Consider the following 19,017-nt stretch of genomic DNA (forward strand, 5'->3'; position numbering starts at 1 on the left):
ACGAGGAGGGGGTGCGTTGGAGACAGGAAAAAGGGTCATCATTGGGGGGCGAGGACTCCTTCCCATGGAAGTGCGCTGTGAGGCGGAGGCGACGGTAGAAGCGCTCCAAGTCATCGTGGGCGCGGAACTCATTGAGATGGGGACGGAGGGGGACAAAGGTAAGACCTCTGCTGAGGACAGACCGTTCGGTGTGGGAGAGGGGGAGGTCGGGGGGATGGTGAATACCCGGCAGGGATGGGAGTTGGGGCCAGAGGAAGGCAGGTGGGTGGACTGGGGACAGGGCGATGTGTAGGGGGGGGGTTGTGGGTGTTGGAGGGGTGGTGGGTGGTCAGGGGGTGGGGGGGTGAGAGGGCTGTAATGTGGGTGGGGAAGGGCGGGGGTGACATAGTTGGAGGGGGATATTGATTCATTGAAATTGTCCTATTTTCAAAAAGAATGGTAAAATAATTTAAAACAAATTGTACATCAAAGCAAAGCATGCATTAGTACTTATTCCATGAGCTTTTGATTATTCATCCACAATATTTTCATAACTTCAAACACATGTTCATCATAAGCTTAGTAGTATTTGTTTAAAAAAATCATCTGATTGACAGATGTATTAATTCAGAGCTAGATTAAATGCCTTTTCCTTTTTATTGGATTTCATAAATTATGTTATGGTTTTCTAGGGAAGACAGAAGCCAGATTAGGAAACTGCTGTGAAAATGAAGTTATAAGCTTCATAAGCATGCTGTTCATGCTGAGGAACAAATAGGATTATTGTAAAGGTGCACCACACCACACCATCATGCTGAGGAACAAATAGGATTATTGTAAAGGTGCACCATATGTTTGATTTCCAACAAGTGCAGTTAGTTCTGAGAGCACATGAAATGTCTGCTTTAAAACCATAATTCTTGACATAAGGTGCCAACTGTTTCTCCCACCACAATTTTTAAGGTTGCTTATGCCAATGTCAACATTTCTTTATGAGCACGTATGGCTAACGAGCCTGTCCCACTGCGGCGACCGAATCTGCAAGTTTAGAAGAGTTTGCACTCGACCCAAACTCGCAGCATGGTCGACACATGGTCCAAGGAGGTCCTCTGAGGTCACTGGAACTCTCCTTCATGCTCGAGGGAAGTTCCCGCACACTCGTGGCCTCAGCTAGGTTGCGAAACATTTTTCAGCATGTTGAAAAATTTTCCGCGAGTAAAAATTGGCCGGCATGGTTCTTTTTAACTCGTAGTGCAGTGGAGTGGGGTCGCTATTCAGTTTCAGGCAGTCGAGGGCAGCCGTAGGCAATCTCCTTCGCTGACCGATTGGCTCATTGGCATTTTCAGGACGAAGGAAAACCAACCGATAGGTTAAATGCCCGCTAAACTTTATTAAACGTTGTCTGGCCTCTTAAACGTGTCTCCACTCCTTCTCTCTCCCCACCCCCATCTCCCCCCCCCCCCTCCCTTCAATATTTGTGTAAGAATCTGCCTTAATTTTGTTTTTCAATCTGTCATGTCCAGCACAAACTGGTCTGATCATTTTCAATTCAATTATTCATGATTAATGATTTGAATATTTCCCTGACATTCAATTAATATTGAGTTGTTCAAGACATGAGTTTATAATGTACAAATTTTGAAAAATCAAACTGCAATTAATGTCAATCTACTTGTTAACCACTAATTTAAAAAAAAATAAAAAATTGGATGCCTCATTAGCCAGAGAAATGATTGTGATCTTTCTTGCAACAATGTATTGTCTCTGAAGGGTATTGATATTCTTGTGATTTCATTGCTATTATTTAACTATTTAGGTTATATAGATTAGTCAAATACTTGGTAGCAACTTGCTTTAAATTACATTTGTATAGTTGATATTATTCAGTCTATTCTTCAGTTACTTGACTAATTCTCTCTGCTCCATTTAAACCGGTTGTGATCTTCTATACCACTGTTCCAATCTCTTCCCAGCCTTCCTTGCCCATTTTTGTACAAATGTAGCTGTTGTCTCTTGTTGCAGGAATCATTTGAGCAATTTTTTCTGCATCCTTTCTCAGACCTTCACATACCCAGAATGTGAATTGGATGCAAAGCTGCAGATTGGCCAAAAAGACACTTAACGATGATTCAACATAACCACACTACTTTGGAACATAGCCTCTATTTATGTTTTGGGCATTTCATTAACATCTGTCTCAATGCACCCTGCCCGTTGCAAAGATTTATGCACATATACACCTAGATACTTCTATCATAGAGTCACAGTCATAGACTGTATCATAGAGCAACAATCCCTTCTGACCAACTCGCCCACGCTAACGGCCACATCTCAACTGGTCTCATTTGGCCACATTTAGCCCATATCTTTTTGAAACTTTCCTATCCATGTTGCTGTCCACATTCTTGCACATTCTTTTAGAATGTTGTCATTTAATCTATATTGTCATTATGCTTTGTGACATATTACTTCACTCTTGTCTGCATTTAATTTAATTCATTTGGCTGGTGATTCTGTTGGCCCATGTTCTTTCACAGTACATACAGGTGCACAACCTTTTATCCGAAGATCCAAATAACGAAAACCTCCGAATAGCGGACATTTTTTCGGTCCTTGAAGAAAGGTCCTTGAAAACGTTCACCGAGGGCGGCCCGCAGAGGTGACAGCGGAACCTCCGGTCGGTCCTCGAAGAAAGGGGAACTAAATCCCCATTCATAAAAGGGAAGGTGAGGGTATATTGCGCGGGAGGGTTAATAATTGACAATATGCTGCTGCCTGCCCGCTGAGTTAAAAAGTTCCCACGGTAGCACGATACACAGTGTATCGTGAGTCTTGCGTGGGAACTTTTTAACTCAGCGGGCAGGCAGCAGCAGCAGATTGTCGCTGCCTTCAGTTTCACCCCACCTACACCCCTCTGCTTCCCGGCCATGTGTGTGACCCCTTCCCTCCCCTCTCCAGCTCCCCGCCCATTGCACCGGCGCGGGGGCTATGCACTGTCTTCATGTCGGCAATGCTAGCAGGTCAGTGCCAGTCACCGGAGACGTCAGGACCAACGGGACACCGACCCCCAGGCCCACTGCAAGCACGGAGATCCCAGAGACCCACAGCCAGCAGCAGCCCAGCCCCGTTCCAACTCCAGAGGAAAACTGCAAACTGGCCGGAGACGTCAGGACCACCAGAAGCCGTTCCCCGATGGGCCGCTACGGCGACAAGTGGCAGTTCGCCCACAGCCCGAGCTGCGCCCCCTCATCGGGACATCGACCCCCAGGCCCATTGCAAGCACGGAGATCCCAGATCAGCAACTCCAGCCCAGCCCCGCTCCAACTCCAGAGGAACACGCTCCCCGTATGGGCAGAAGCTGATGGTGTGCAAGGTACGTCTTGTTCTTGGGGTTGCGCAGCTCGGGCTGTGGGCGAACTGCCACTTGTTGCCGTAGCGGCCCATCGGGGAGCGGATTCCTCTGGAGTTGGAGGGGGAGGGGGGTATTGTGCTGTTTGATCGCCCCCTGCTATCCCAGGGACAGGGAGACAGGACGTTCACCGAGGGCGGCCCGCAGAGGTGACAGCGGAACCTCCGGTCGGTCCTGGAAGAAAGGGGAACTAAATCCCCTTCATAAAAGAGAAGTGGAGGGTATATTGCCCGGAGGGTATATCGCCTACCTGGAAGAAACCGGACATTTTTTCCAGGATGTCGTCTGCACACCAAAGCTCACGTTTGGCGCCAAACGCACGTCGCCTCTGCTGCACACGGATATAAGAGTGTGAAAATGTCGCCTTAGGCCGCCTAAGGGCATGTAGCCCCGCTAGGGTGACATGCGTGCGAGAGGTGATTCAATGCTGCGGTCACATTTATAAATTCAGGAATTCATTCAACACACTGCATTTCATACAGACATTTATTCTGCAAGAAAAAACTACATTGAAGTCTCAAACTCGCGATCGAGGAACTGCCGGGATCAAGGCGCAAACTCGCGACCTTGTGGATATGAGCCGAGCACTCTACCACTGAGCCAGCCATTAAAATCTGCGCAAAAAAATTTCCATTCCGAAGACCGACAAATTCCGAATTACGAAAAGTGTCTGGTCCCAAGGCTTTCGGATAAAAGGTTGTGCACCTGTATTTATCTTGCTCACTCTTTCAAGTTTGGTAGTTATACATTTTGAAATTTTACTCTGAACATCAAATCATTGATGTATATCAAAAAAGTAACCATCCTTGCATTTTTCTGGAACACCTCTCTGCTCTTTGATAAGCGTGTCATAATATCTATTCCTGTCAGAAAAGATTGACAGATTATGGCAAGCGCTTCTGCAGTCTCCAACCTAACTTCTGTCAGCCTTCTCGTGCATGTCCTATCTGGAACTGGTGATCAAGCTGAAACATTTTTGATACCATCTACTTGTGAATTTTTTGCATGTCCATTTTCTCTGCCTTTGCATCTATCACGGTGTTGCCAGCATTTTTTTTTCTTTGAAGAACAACACTAGTACTACTTACTATTCTAGTTTTACCTCTACTTCCATACACTTTATCTTATTTCATAAAAAATCCCTCTCCCTTTTTGGACCAACCATTGATTACCATTCAAGTGCCTCTGGAAGACGACATTTGAGTGCTCTATCATGCTTTAAAAAAAAGAAAGTCAGTTCCTGACTGATCAAAACGTCATTAATTTGAAATAGTTTTAAGATGGTATCTAATATTTTATATGAAGATTACTGTTGGAGTTCAGGGAACCACCAATCAGCCGAGTTGCGTGTCTGCAATTTCATGTCATGCTGCTCTAAATAAAACGAGATCTGGGAGTAGGTTAATTTTAATGAATACAGTTAGCATGTGCTATCCTTATGTGTCCTCTACTTGATACAGATTGGTTTAATGTTAATATGAAAATAGGAATTTTACCTTTAATGGGTGAAATTCATAATCATTGAATTCTAAGATTGAAGTCTGGCCAGTAGCATGTTTGCTCGTAACTGTTTCCTTGTATCTAATCCATACGCAAGTACTTTAATGTTTCCTTGTATCTAATCCATACACAAGTACTATAATGAAAACAATCATCCCCTATGCCTTCACCACCTAACAATCACCTTCAGGGATCTTCGGACTTGCACACCAAGGTCCCTTTGCTTCTCAAAACTCTCTATAACTCTAATATTCATGTACATGTCTTTTCTTTATTCCTTTATTTGACCCCCCCTCCTTTATTTGACACCCCCCCCCCCCCCCCCAACGTGATACGTCATAGCTAACAGGATTGAATTCTATCTACCCTTAACCTGCCAAATTGAACAGCTGCTGAGAGAGCTCATTTCAGCACCTATATTTTTTTTAAAATCTCAAAAACAACCCTCCACCAATACCAACACCAGTTTTGGATTCCAATTTACCTTTAATCCCATGAACTCTCACCTTTTAGACCTGCCTTCCTCATGGGAACTTGGCAAAGACCTTACTGAAGTCCATGTAAATGGCATCAACCAAACTCTCTTGTCAAAATTCTTATTGCTTCTTGAAAAAAAACAGTGAAATGACTCATCACTGGTCTAGCCTTGCTTTTCTATACATAGATTAATCTTGCCTGTCGTTAATTCCCCTACCACCAACATTGGAATAACATGCCCATATGCCCATAATTACCTGTTTTTAATGCCCTTGAAGGTACCACAATTGGTGTCTTCCAGACATCTGGCACTACATCTGTGGTCAATGCAGAATTAAAAACTCCATCAGGCCCCAGCAATCTCTCTCTTCATCTTCCCCCCCCCCCCCCCCCGGGGATTTACCCACCTTTATTTTGCAAAGACACCTAACACCAACTGTATAACATGCTGGGAATTTCAACATCCCAACTGAATGCTTCAACTAAAATGCCATTTGCTCTCATGAATACCTATGAAAATTGTCCATTTAAGACCTCGCTCATGTCCTCTTTTCCACATACAGATTGACCTTTTTGTTCCTATTGGGTCGCGCTCTTTTCCTGGTTACTCCCTTGTTGTGAAAATTATTGTAAAATCCCTAGATATTTGATCTATTCCTATTTGTCAGTGGTATTTTGTGGCCCTATTTACCTTAACAATTTCTTTTTTGACAACCCTGACACTCCTGAAGCCCCACTTTCAATGCTGCAAACCTATCTTACTCCTTTTGTTTATTAGACATCCAGGGTTCCCATGAGTAGCCCTCTTTATCCTTCAGAAGAAAATGTCAGTCCTGAACTTACTATTTCACTTTTAAATAGCTCCCACTTCCTGAGTATACATTGTACCTGTATTTGTATTTGTATTATACGAATAAAGAACAATAAGCCAACTCTTAATACCCGCACTTGTAGGTCATGGCTGGTGCATCATCGAGGGTTTACACCAGAATCAGTTAATTTAGACTTGTTTGATTTCTGGTGCATTCGATAATTCAATGAATGAAATACAGGAATGAACCTGAAGCAAAATTATCTCGGTCAAGTATTTTGAGATTTCTATGTGAATTTTGATAGGTATGCTATGATTTGTGTTTCTTCTTTCAAATTTGAGTATATAATACTGTAGTGAATCGGAAATTAAATTGGAGATTTGAGTAGTTTTAAGTAACGTTTCCTATTAGCAGTGTTTTGGATTTATTATCTAATATGGATAATGCATAAAATATAAACATTTCTAAGAATGCAATATCTTTTTGATCTAAGAAACTTATAGGAAATGCTGGTACAGGTATATGCAGCTTTTAATTTGGTTCAGAAATCCTTTGGAAATTCCGTTGAAAACAGCTGACCCTGAACTGTTTTTTACTTTGATGCTATTGGTCATAAGGACACATTTGAAATCAAGTTGTTTTTCAAGCTTACTGCTTGAATAATATTCAAGTAATGTCTAGGGCAAGTAAAAAGACTTTGTCATATCAAAATGTCAAAACTTCCATTCCATACATTGGAATATTTATGACAAGAACCATATTATTTAACTACATTAGTTTCTAACTACATAGAGATGTATAGTTATAAAATTATCCTTGAATATTATAATATAAAGACTCCTTAGTATGTTTTGCCTGAATAACCCTGTCCAATCATTCCAACCCCTCCCCCCCCACCCACCCACCCATAGTTCTGTAAATATTGCCTTTATAAACGAGTTTATCAAATTTTCCAGAATATTTATTGTTTAATCTGCTTTCGCAAGTTTGAATAATTACATTTCTAATCTTAACTCTCTGGTCCTTGTGGCTTGTAATTTGAATCTTTTAATCTAAATCTTTATTTTAAGTCTTTTCTGATCATAGACCTTTCAGCCAGTTGAAACAGTATCTGCTAATTTACTTTATCAGAATCTCAAATCATTTTGAATGCTATTAAATTGTGCATAACCTTTGATCAGCCATCTCCTTTGCAAAAAAAAAAAATCTTCCAAAAGCTAAAATTCATCTCTGCTTTCATTCTGGTAAATCTGCTCAATTCTGTCCACCTTTCAAGGGGCAGTGCCCACCACTGGACACTACCTCATGTTGTGTCTAAGCAGTGACAGGTTTTACATAACTTGTGCATTCATTGACCTTATTCTGGACTCTAGTATGTCCACAGGCATTGATGGTCCCTTTAAAATGAATGGAAGAGATTTACTGCCAGAAAAAAAATGATTAGGCCTCTTTTACTTAAATTTAGTTTAATTGTTTTGAGTTTTTTTCATGAGAGCAGGAAGGTTATGGTATAACTTCAGAAGATATTGTTTAGGCCACAGCAGGGCCATTGTGTACAGTTTTAGTTGTCGCACATAGGACAAGTGTAATTGCACTGGCGATGTTGCAGACAAATAACCAGGACATTGTCGGGGATTGAGCCTTTCAGTTACGTGGTGAGACTAGATAGGCTGGGATTGTTTTTATTGGAGCAGAGGGAACTTGATTGGGGGACAAAGATGGGGATAGATAAGATACATTGCAATGGAAACTTTTCTCTGGAACAGACATCTAAAACTAGAGGACATTGCTTTAAAGTAAGGGATAAGAGGTTCAGAATGGTATCTGAGGAAGAACCTTTTCAGCCAGCCGTTGTGGTTAGGGTCTGTTAAGTGCTGCTTAAGTGAATGATACTCTCAAAAGTTTTTGAACAAACACTTGAATCACCAAGAATCAGAAATCAGTGGACCAAATGCGGATTGAATGGTCAGTGGATGGATACTTGATGGTCTGCATGGTGCATTAAAGGATCTGTTTTTGTTTGCTGCCTGACTCAATGGCATGACTTAAGGCTTTATTAGATACTAGACCAAGGGGGACCCATTGGGTCCCGTCCCCTCAAAGCGCGGTTGACGCATAGCCCCCACCTCGCAGGCGTGTCTAGAGAGGGGTAGAGAGAGGGGGCAGAGACAGAGAGAGAGTTGGGAAGAGAGAGTGGAGCAGTGAAAGAGGAAGGGGAGGAGAGGGAGAGGCGGAGGGAGAGGGATATTTTACACTTGCCAAAAATTGGTGACCTCATGACTTTTATCCAATTAAGTGAAGAGTGGTGCTGTATAAATTTTGCAAATCGATAGAAAGCACTGCAATTATACTGGAGTTTCTCACTATTTCTGAGTTTGCTGTGCTTGTACCAAAGACCAACCTATGTACCCGGCTAAGGGATATGGGGATTCTGCAAGACATTTTCATAGTTTAAACAGAGTATAATGTGATTCCTAGATTTTGGCGTTCAAATTTTACAGGAATAAAAACAAATCTGGTAACATTATAACACTGGGTTGCAGTACGTGCGGAGGCACAAATCATTGCTCTACCTGTTATCTAGGCAAGCTCTTTTAAAAAGCAATATATGCACAATTGGTTAGAAGATTCCGTGTGGCGGCACCGAACGGCAGCGGCTCGACTACAGTCGTCTGTCTTTTTTTTAATTTTTGTCTTATTAAATGTATGGCTTGAGCTAGTTTTTATTATTTTTTTAGCTGTGTATATGTGGGGAGGGGGGGAGGCTGTGGGGGAAACCGTTTAATCCCTTCCCTGTGCGGGGACCCGACTTTTTTCCTGTCGGGTCGTTGGGACTAACATCGAGGAGCCTCCGGCCGGGGACTGACCTGAGGGCTCCAGTCGCGGAGCCTGCGGAACTGACATTGCGGAGCTGGCCGTCTTCGGAGCGGGAAGAGCTGTGGTGGCGCACGGCTGCGACCCGACTTTGGAGCTTCGGAGGCTCCGGCCGCAAGCCCAGTGGACTGTAACATCGGGAGCTTGCTGGTCCTGGGTGGGAGACCGCATTTCAGGGCTCCGCAACGGCAACTTCTCCCGCTGGAATCGCGGGGTTTAAAAGACACGGAGCCGGGGCCTAACATCGCCCGGCGCGGCTTAAACGGCCACAGGACTTCCCATCACCCGCCGGGGGCTTAACATCGGAGCCCCAGTTCGCCTTGACGCTGCAGTTGGACTGCTGGACCGCGGGAGAAGAACAAAGGGAAGAGATAGGAATTTGCATCCCATCACAGTGAGGAGGTGTTGGAGATTCACTGTGATGGATGTTTATGTAAACTATGTTAAGTGTGAGTCTTGGTTTTTTTTTGTAATGTAAAAACTGTAGAAAATGAAATTTCGTTCAAACCTAGTTGTTTGAATGACAATAAATAGCATTCCATTCCATTCCATTCCAAGAAGATTCTTTAAATTATCACCTACGCCATTGCCTACCTCCCAAATTTTATTCCGGTCAAGAATCTGCCATCATATCTATCTATCTACTATCTATCTATTATTATATAAAAGTCTGTGGCTGCCGCCTGCCATCCGTCAGGCTGCCTTTCTGCCTTTTGATTCGTTCCATCGTGTGATGTCACAATTCATAGAAACATAGAAATTAGGTGCAGGAGTAGGCCATTTGGCCCTTCGAGCCTGCACCGCCATTCAATATGAACATGGCTGATCATCCAACTCAGTATCCCGTACCTGCCTTCTCTCCATACCCTCTGATCCCCTTAGCCACAAGGGCCACATCTAACTCCCTCTTAAATATAGCCAATGAACTGGCCTCGACTACCCTCTGTGGCAGGGAGTACCAGAGATTCACCACTCTCTGTGTGAAAAAAGTTCTTCTCATCTCGGTTTTAAAGGATTTCCCCCTTATCCTTAAGCTGTGACCCCTTGTCTTGGACTTCCCCAACATCGGGAGCAATCTTCCTGCATCTAGCCTGTCCAACCCCTTAAGAATTTTGTAAGTTTCTATAAGATCCCCTCTCAATCTCCTAAATTCTAGAGAGTATAAACCAAGTCTATCCAGTCTTTCTTCATAAGACAGTCCTGACATCCCAGGAATCAGTCTGGTGAACCTTCTCTGCACTCCCTCTATGGCAATAATGTCCTTCCTCAGATTTGGAGACCAAACCTGTACGCAATACTCCAGGTGTGGTCTCACCAAGACCCTGTACAACTGCAGTAGAACCTCCCTGCTCCTATACTCAAATCCTTTTGTTATGAAAGCTAACATACCATTCGCTTTCTTCACTGCCTGCTGCACCTGCATGCCCACTTTCAATGACTGGTGTACCATGACACCCAGGTCTCGCTGCATCTCCCCTTTTCCTAGTCGTCTTTCCTGTTTTTGCCACCAAAATGGATAACCTCACATTTATCCACATTATACTGCATCTGCCAAACATTTGCCCACTCACCCAGCCTATCCAAGTCACCTTGCAGTGTCCTAGCATCCTCCTCACAGCTAACACTGCCCCCCAGCTTAGTGTCATCCGCAAACTTGGAGATATTGCCTTCAATTCCCTCATCCAGATCATTAATATATATTGTAAATAGCTGGGGTCCCAGCACTGAGCCTTGCAGTACCCCACTAGTCACTGCCTGCCATTGTGAAAAGGACCCGTTTACTCCTACTCTTTGCTTCCTGTTTGCCAGCCAGTTCTCTATCCACATCAATACTGTACCCCCAATGCCGTGTGCTTTAAGTTTGTAAACTAATCTCTTATGTGGGACCTTGTCGAAAGCCTTCTGGAAGTCCAGATACACCACATCCACTGGTTCTCCCCTATCCACGCTACTAGTTACATCCTCGAAAAATTCTATAAGATTCGTCAGACATGATTTACCTTTTGTAAATCCATGCTGACTTTGTCCAATGATTTCACCACTTTCCAAATGTGCTGCTATCCCATCTTTAATAACTGACTCTAGCAGTTTCCCCACTACCGATGTTAGACTAACTGGTCTGTAATTCCGCGTTTTCTCTCTCCCTCCCTTCTTAAAAAGTGGGGTTACGTTTGCTACCCGCCAATCCTCAGGAACTACAGAATCTAAAGAGTTTTGAAAGATTATTACTAATGCATCCACTATTTCTGGAGCTACTTCCTTAAGTACTCTGGGATGCAGCCTATCTGGCCCTGGGGATTTATCGGCCTTTAATCCATTTAATTTACCCAACACCACTTCCCGGCTAACCTGGATTTCACTCAATTCCTCCAACTCCTTTGACCCGCGGTCCCCTGCTATTTCCGGCAGATTATTTATGTCTTCCTTAGTGAAGACGGAACCAAAGTAGTTATTCAATTGGTCCGCCATATCCTTGTTCCCCATGATCAACTCACCAGTTTCTGACTGCAAGGGACCTACATTTGTTTTAACTAATCTCTTTCTTTTCACATATCTTTCACAATTCCCAATGCTCGCAGATGTCCAATCGGAATGGATCCATTTACATGGACGGCTGCCAGCCGCCTTTCTTCCTTTGACTCATTGCTACTCCGAAACCAGACGCAGAATCGCAGAGATCTTTTCCATTTCGGTAGAGATTTCACTTTTCTTTTTAAGTATCCACTCCTGATTACATTTCGTCGTGTTTAAGTACACGTTTTTAATCAAATCCTTCTCCCCCCCCCCCCCCCCCCCCCCCCCCACACACACACAATATTTCAAAAATAAACTGGCTTCGCACCCATAGAAGCAGCCCCAGCCCCAGCCCCTGGTGAACGTTCCATCTTGTGATGTCACAATGCCCAATGTTCACATTTGTCCAATCGGAATGGATTCATTTACATATGCCTTTGCAGGAGCCCCAGCCCATGGTGAACGTTCCATCGTGTGATGTCACAATGCCCAATGCTCAAATACATTGTTGCCATCAAAGATCATAGATGGTTGCCATAGAGGGAGTACAGAGAAGGTTCACCAGACTGATTGCGGGGATGTCAGGACTTTAATATGAATAAAGACTGGATAGACTCGGCTTGTACTCGCTAGATTTTAGAAGATTGAGGGGGTATCTTATAGAAACTTACAAAATTCTTAAGGGGTTGGACAGGCTAGATGCAGGAAGATTGTTCCAGATGTTGGGGAAGTCCAGAACAAGGGGTCACAGTTTAAGGATAAGGGGTAAATCTTTTATGACCGAGATGAGAAAAACATTTTTCACACAGAGAGTGGTGAATCTCTGGAATTCACTGCCACAGAAGGTAGTTGAGGCCAGTTCATTGGCTATATTTAAGAGGGAGTTAGATGTGGCCCTTGTGGCTAAAGGGACCAGGGGGTATGGAGAGAAGGCAGGTACAGGATACTGAGTTGGATGATCAGCCATGATCATATTGAATGGCGGTGCAGGCTCGATGGGCCGAATGGCCTACTCCTGCACCTAATTTCTATGTTTCCCTCTTCTCACCCCTCTCCCTCTCTCACCCATCCCTCTCTCCCCCACCCCCCTTCCCTCTCTACCCCACCCCCTTCCCTCCCCCGCCCCCTTCCCCCTACCCCTCTGTCCCTCCTCCACCACTCCCCCTACACCTCTCCCCCTCCCTCCCCACTCTTCCACTTCTCTCCCCCTCCCACTCTCCATCCCCACTCTTTCCCCCACCTCCCCCGCCACCTCTCCCCCCCCACCTCTCTCCCCCCCACCTCTCTCCCCCCCCACCTCTCTCCCCCCCACCTCTCCCCCCACCTCTCTCCCCCCCACCTCTCTCCCCCCCACCTCTCTCCCCCCCACCTCTCTCCCCCCCACCTCTCTCCCCCCCACCTCTCTCCCCCCCCACCTCTCTCCCCCCCCCCCCTCTCCCCCCCCCCCCACCTCTCCCCCCCACCCCTCTCCCCCCCACCACCTCTCCCCCCCACCTCTCTCCCCCCACCTCTCTCCCCCCCACCTCTCTCTCCCCCCCCCACCCTCTCCCCCCCACCTCTCTCCCCCCCACCTCTCTCCCCCCCACCTCTCTCCCCCCCCCTCTCTCCCCCCACCTCTCTCTCTCCTCCCCCCCCCACCTCTCTCCCCCCCCCACCTCTCTCCCCCCCACCTCTCTCCCCCCCCCTCTCTCTCCCCCCCCCCCCCTCTCTCCCCCCCCCACCTCTCTCCCCCCCCCCTCTCTCCCCCCCCACCTCTCTCCCCCCCCCCTCTCTCCCCCCCCCCTCTCCACCCCCCCCTCCCCTCTTCCCCCCTCTCCCTCTCTCCCCCCCCTCCCTCTCTTCCCCCCCCCCTCCTTCCCCCCCCCCCCCCTCTCCCCCCTCTCTCCTCCCCCCCCCCTCTCCCTCCCCCCCTCCCCCCCCCCCCCCCCCCCCTCTCCCCCCCTCCCCCCCCCCCCCTTCTCTTCCCCCCCCGCTCCCTCTCTCCCCCCCCGCTCCCTCTCTTCCCCCCCCGCTCCCTCTCTTCCCCCCCCCGCTCCCTCTCTTCCCCCCCGCTCCCTCTCTTTCCCCCCCCGCTCCCTCTCTTCCCCCCCCTCTCCCTCTCTTCCCCCCCGCTCCCTCTCTTCCCCCCCGCTCCCTCTCTTCCCCCCCCCTCTCCCTCTCTTTCCCCCCTCTCCCTCTCTTCCCCCCCCCGCTCCCTCTCTTCCCCCCCGCTCCCTCTCTTCCCCCCCCCTCTCCCTCTCTTCCCCCCTCTCCCTCTCTTCCTCCCCCCCCCCTCCCTCTCTTCCCCCCGCTCCCTCCCTCCCCCCCCTCTCCCTCTCTCCCCCCCCCCTCTCTCCTCTCTCCCCCCCGCTCCCTCTCTCCCCCCCGCTCCCTCTCTTTCCCCCCCCCGCTCCCTCTCTCCCCCCCCGCTCCCTCTCTTCCCCCCCTCTCCCTCTCTTCCCCCCCGCTCCCGCTCGTCCCCCCCGCTCCCCTCTCTCCCCCCCCGCTCCCTCTCTTCCCCCCCCGCTCCTCTCGTCCCCCCCGCTCCCTCTCCGTCCCCCCCCCGCTCCCGTCTCTCTCTCCTCTCTCCCCCCCCCGCCCCCTCTCCCCCCCCGCTCCCTCTCTTCCCCCCCGCTCCCTCTCTTCCCCCCCGCTCCCTCTCTTCCCCCCCGCTCCCTCTCTTCCCCCCCGCTCCCTCTCTTCCCCCCCGCTCCCTCTCTCCCCCCCGCTCCCTCTCTGCCCCCCCCGCTCCCTCTCTTCCCCCCCCGCTCCCTCTCTTCCCCCCCCGCTCCCTCTCTCCCCCCCCCGCTCCCTCTCTTCCCCCCCCCGCTCCCCCTCTCTCCCCCCCGGCTCCCTCTCTTCCCCCCCCGCTCCCTCTCTTCCCCCCCCGCTCCCTCTCTTCCCCCCCCGCTCCCTCTCTTCCCCCCCCTCTCCCTCTCTTCCCCCCCCTCTCCCTCTCTCCCCCCCCCGCTCCCTCTCTTCCCCCCCCCTCTCCTCTCTTCCCCCCCCCTCCCTCTCTCCCCCCCCTCTCCCTCTCTTCCCCCCCCCGCTCCCTCTCTCTCCCCCCCCCTCTCCCTCTCTTCCCCCCCCGCTCCCTCTCTTCCCCCCCCCTCTCCCCTCTCTTCCCCCCCCTCTCCCTCTCTCCCCCCCCCCCTCTCTTCCCCCCCCTCCCTCTCCTCTCCCCCCCCCTCTCCCTCTCTTCCCCCCCCTCTCCCTCTCTTCCCCCCCCCCCCCCCTCTCCCTCTCTTCCCCCCTCTCCCTCTCTTCCCCCCCCCTCCCCTCTCTTCCCCCCCTCTCCCCCTCTCTTCCCCCCCGCTCCCTCTCTCTCCCCCCCTCTCCCTCTCTTCCCCCCCCCCTCCCTCTCTTCCCCCCCCCCCCCCCCTCTTCCCCCCCCCCCCTCTCCCCCCCCCCCCCTCTCCCCCCCCCCCCCCTTCTCCCCCCCCTCCCTCTCTCCCCCCCCCGCCCCTCCCCTCTCTTCCCCCCCCTCTCCCTCTCTTCCCTTCCCCGCCCCTCTCCCTCTCTTCCCCCCGCTCCCTCTCTCCCTCCCCCCCCCCCCCCTCTCTTCTTCCCCCCCCCTCTCCCTCTCTTCCCCCCCCGCCTCTCCCTCTCTTCCCCCCCCGCTCCCTCTCTCCCCCCCCCCTCTCCCTCTCTCTCCCCCCCGCTCCCTCTCTCCCCCCCCTCTCTCCTCTCTCCCACCCCCCCCCCCCTCCCTCTCTTCACCCCCCCCCTCTCCCTCTCTCTCACCCCCCCCCGCTCTCCTCTCCCCCGCCCCCTCTCCCTCTCTCCCCCCCCCCCCTCCCTCTCTCCCCCCCCCCCCCTCCCCTCTCTCCCCCCCCCCCTCCCCCTCCCTCCCCTCTCTCCCCCCCCCCCGCTCCCTCCCCCCCCCCCCGCTCCCTCTCTCCCCCCCCCGCTCCCTCTCTTCCCCCCCCGCTCCCTCTCTTCCCCCCCCCGCTCCCTCTCTTCCCCCCCCCGCTCCCTCTCTCCCCCCCCGCTCCCTCTCTTCCCCCCCCGCTCCCTCTCTTCCCCCCCCCGCTCCCTCTCTTCCCCCCCCCCGCTCCCTCTCTTCCCCCCCCCGCTCCCTCTCTTCCCCCCCCCGCTCCCTCTCTTCCCCCCCCGCTCCCTCTCTTCCCCCCCCGCTCCCTCTCTTCCCCCCGCCCAAGTTTAGAGACAAGTTCTAAAATTAGGGGGGATTTTTGTTATTTGTAGGTAGTGATTTTCATATCTCAACATACTTTGAATTGGATTGAAAGCCTCAACAAAAATTATTTAGATCTTACCAACAAGCCAGCCCCTGAGACTTGAGCTGCACTTTAAAATGAATGTTTAAAATTTGCACAAGGTTCATACTAATAGCTTATGGGAGAATAACTTTTGTTTCATTCTCAATTCTGATACAAAATGATAAGAAGCTACAGGGAGATCTGTCTCTTAAGTATATTTTCTTACTGCATAAAATTGCCCCGTATATCTCATTATTATCATTGTTCTAATTAATGACAAAATGCTTCAGTTGTTAGTTAAGGATATAAAAGGATATTAAAAACTCTTGCAGACTTTTCAGTTGCTGAATAATTTCAATGTGCAGTGTTAGGGAGTGGGGAAACACTGTGATGGCTGCAAATGTGAAATAAAAACAGTGTACGTATTACTCAATAGGCAAATAGATCTCTGTGTAGACCAAAATACAATTATTTTTTCATATTTTTATTTGGTCACTGAACCAAGGGGGACCCGTTGGGGGTGGGGGGGGGAACAGGAGTGGGGAGAGAGGGGAGGGTAGTGGGGGAGAGGGAGGTAAAGGGATGGGGAGCGAGCTGCGGGGCCCATGGCGAGCGGGCTGTGGAGACTAGAGGGAGGACACGGGCGGGCGCGATCTGAGGACGGTAAAAGCAGCGGAGGGCCGGCCGAGGCGCGAGCGTAATGCGTGGTCAGTGGCTTCAATCCAGAGCCAGACACGGCCGGCCACACTCTGGTGCTCCTCGGCATCTCTCGGGTTCTCTCGGGAAACCCGAGTTGAGGCACGAGCGTGCTGCATGTCACTCTTTGTGATGTCATAACTCGGGTGCTCCTCGGCATCACTCCGGTTCTCTCGGGAAACCTGAGCAGAAGAGCGAGCGTACTGTTATTTCAGCGGCTTCAATCCAGACCCCTGGGGGCGGAGGGCTGTTGGGCGGCTGGGCTGTGGGCGGAGCTGGGCGCTGCGGACGGCCGGACGAGTGCTTGTCAACTGTGAGTCGGCAGGCGACAAAATGACTGAGTCGGGGGGGGGGGGGGGGGGGGAGGGGAGGTTTTAACATAACTCGTCATCGGCTTCAATCCAGAGCCCGGGGGGGAGGGCGACCGGGCCTCGGGCGGGGCGGAGCCCTTCGGATGGCAGGCCGGTGGACAGTGAGCGAGAGGAGCCATTGTGACATCATCAGCTCGTTAGATTTTAAAAATATGTCAGATTTGTGAAGAATTTCAAGATACAACTCGGGGAAATAATGAATAAAATTTTCAGATGAGGGGATTTTTGACATCATGGGGTAAATCTCTACCGGAATATGTAAAGATTTCACTGTTAGTGCATCGGGTTTTCGAGGAGATGCGAATCAAAGAAAAAGAGAATCAAACACACAAGGCACAGACAAGTACACAAATATCCAAGATCAGAGTTTTATAATAATACTAGAACAAGGGGGACCCGTTGGGTTCCGTCCCCTCACAGCGCGGTTGCGGGGGGGGGGGGAATGGCCTGCGGCGTCACAAACACATACATTAACCACCCCACACACACACGACGGGGGGCCGAGAGGGGGAGGGTGGAGGGGGGAGGGGGAGGGGGAGAGAGAGAGAAGGGGGGGAGGGGGGATGGGTGAGAGTAGAGGGGAGAGAGGAGGGGGGGAGTGGGGAGGAGAGAGGAGGAGGGGAGCTAGGGCTGCGAGCGAGCGGGCTGTGGGGCCCACGGCGAGCATGCGGCAGAGACTCGAGGGAGGCTGCGGACGGGCGCGATCTGAGGACGGTCAAAAGCAGCGCAGGGCCAGCCTCTCGTGGCTTCCACGAGGGGAAGCCATGATTGGCTGGCCATCACCTGTGTGATGGCCGGCCGAGTGCGAGTCTACTGCGAGTTGGGTTGGGGGGGGGGGTTAATGTGACTCGCAGCTCATGCAAAAACAGTGGTCAGCAGGCTTCTCTTTGAAAACGGCGCAGCTGGCCGCGAGGAACAGAGACATTGTGATGTAATTGGCTCGCTTCAGCTTTTTAGATTTAAAAAATATGTCAGATTTTAAAAATATGTCAGATTTGTGAAGAATTTCAAGATATAACTCGAGAAATAATCAATAACATTTTCAGATGGTGGGATTTTTGACATCATGAGGTAAATCTCTACTGGAATATGTAAAAATTTCACCGTTAGCGCGTCGGGTGTTCGAGGAGATGTGAATCAAAGAAAAAGAGAATCAAACACACAAGGCACAAACAAGTACACAAATAACCAAGATCAGAGTTTTATAATATGATAGATAGATACGTAGGGTTTCACTTAATTGTGGCGTATTCCTCATGGTACTTGAACTTGGTGACTTGCAAAGCCATTTTTAATTAAAAATCAATTAATGAATCATATTAGAGTCATACAGTGTGGAAACAGGCCCTTCGGCCCAACTTGCCCACAACATTCAACATGTCCCATCTACACTTGCCTGAGTTTGGCCCATTGAACTCTAAACCCATCCTATCCATGTACCTGTCTAAATGTTTCTTAAATGTTGCAATAGTTCCTGCCTCTACTACCTCCTCCGGCAGCTTGTTCCATACAGCCATCACCCTTTGTATTTAAAAAATTACCCCTCGGATTCCTGTTAAATCTTTCCCCTCTCACCTTAAACCTATATCCTCTGGTTTTTGATTCCCCTAAGCATAGGCAAGAGACTCTGAGCGTTTACCTGATCTATTCCTTTCATCATTTTGTAGACCTCTATCAGGTCACTCCTCATCCTTCTGCGCTCCAAGGAATAAAGTCACAGATTATTCAACCCTTCCCTATCGCTCAGGCCCTCGAGTCCTGGCAACATCATTATAAATTTTCTCTGCATCCTTTCCAGCTTGACAACATCTTTCTTATAACATGGTGTCCAAAATTGAATACAATACTCTAAATGTGGCCTCACCAACCTGACCTCCCAACTTATATGCTCTATACCGATGAAGGCCAATGTGTTGAAAGCCTTTTGACCACCCTATCTACTTTTGACCACCCTATCTACCTTTGACGCCACTTTCAAGGAACTATGTCCCTGCACCCCATGATCTCTCTGCTCTACAACATTCCCCAGAGTCCAACCATTCACTGTGTAGGTCCTGGCCATGTTAGATTTGACAAAATGCAACACCTGACATTTGTTTGGATTAAATTCCATCGTCCATTCCTCAGCCAACCTGGCCAATTACTGGGAACCTTTACAAAAATCAGATTTATGGTATTTTTTAGTT

General features: G+C 49.5%; 1 long non-coding RNA gene across 1 annotated transcript; it reads right to left on the reverse strand.

The window, feature by feature from the left end:
- Window positions 1-520: 520 nt before the first annotated feature.
- Window positions 521-17,059, reverse strand: LOC116970468. The gene is made up of 3 exons (XR_004411152.1): window positions 17,014-17,059; window positions 9,947-9,948; window positions 521-533 (listed from the first exon to the last, which is right to left on the reverse strand). It is a non-coding gene; the product is annotated as an uncharacterized LOC116970468 (long non-coding RNA).
- Between the last annotated feature and the right edge of the window lie 1,958 nt (window positions 17,060-19,017).

This window comes from Amblyraja radiata, unplaced genomic scaffold (genome assembly GCF_010909765.2).
Source record: "Amblyraja radiata isolate CabotCenter1 unplaced genomic scaffold, sAmbRad1.1.pri scaffold_916_ctg1, whole genome shotgun sequence".
NCBI classification, from domain to species: domain Eukaryota; kingdom Metazoa; phylum Chordata; class Chondrichthyes; order Rajiformes; family Rajidae; genus Amblyraja; species Amblyraja radiata.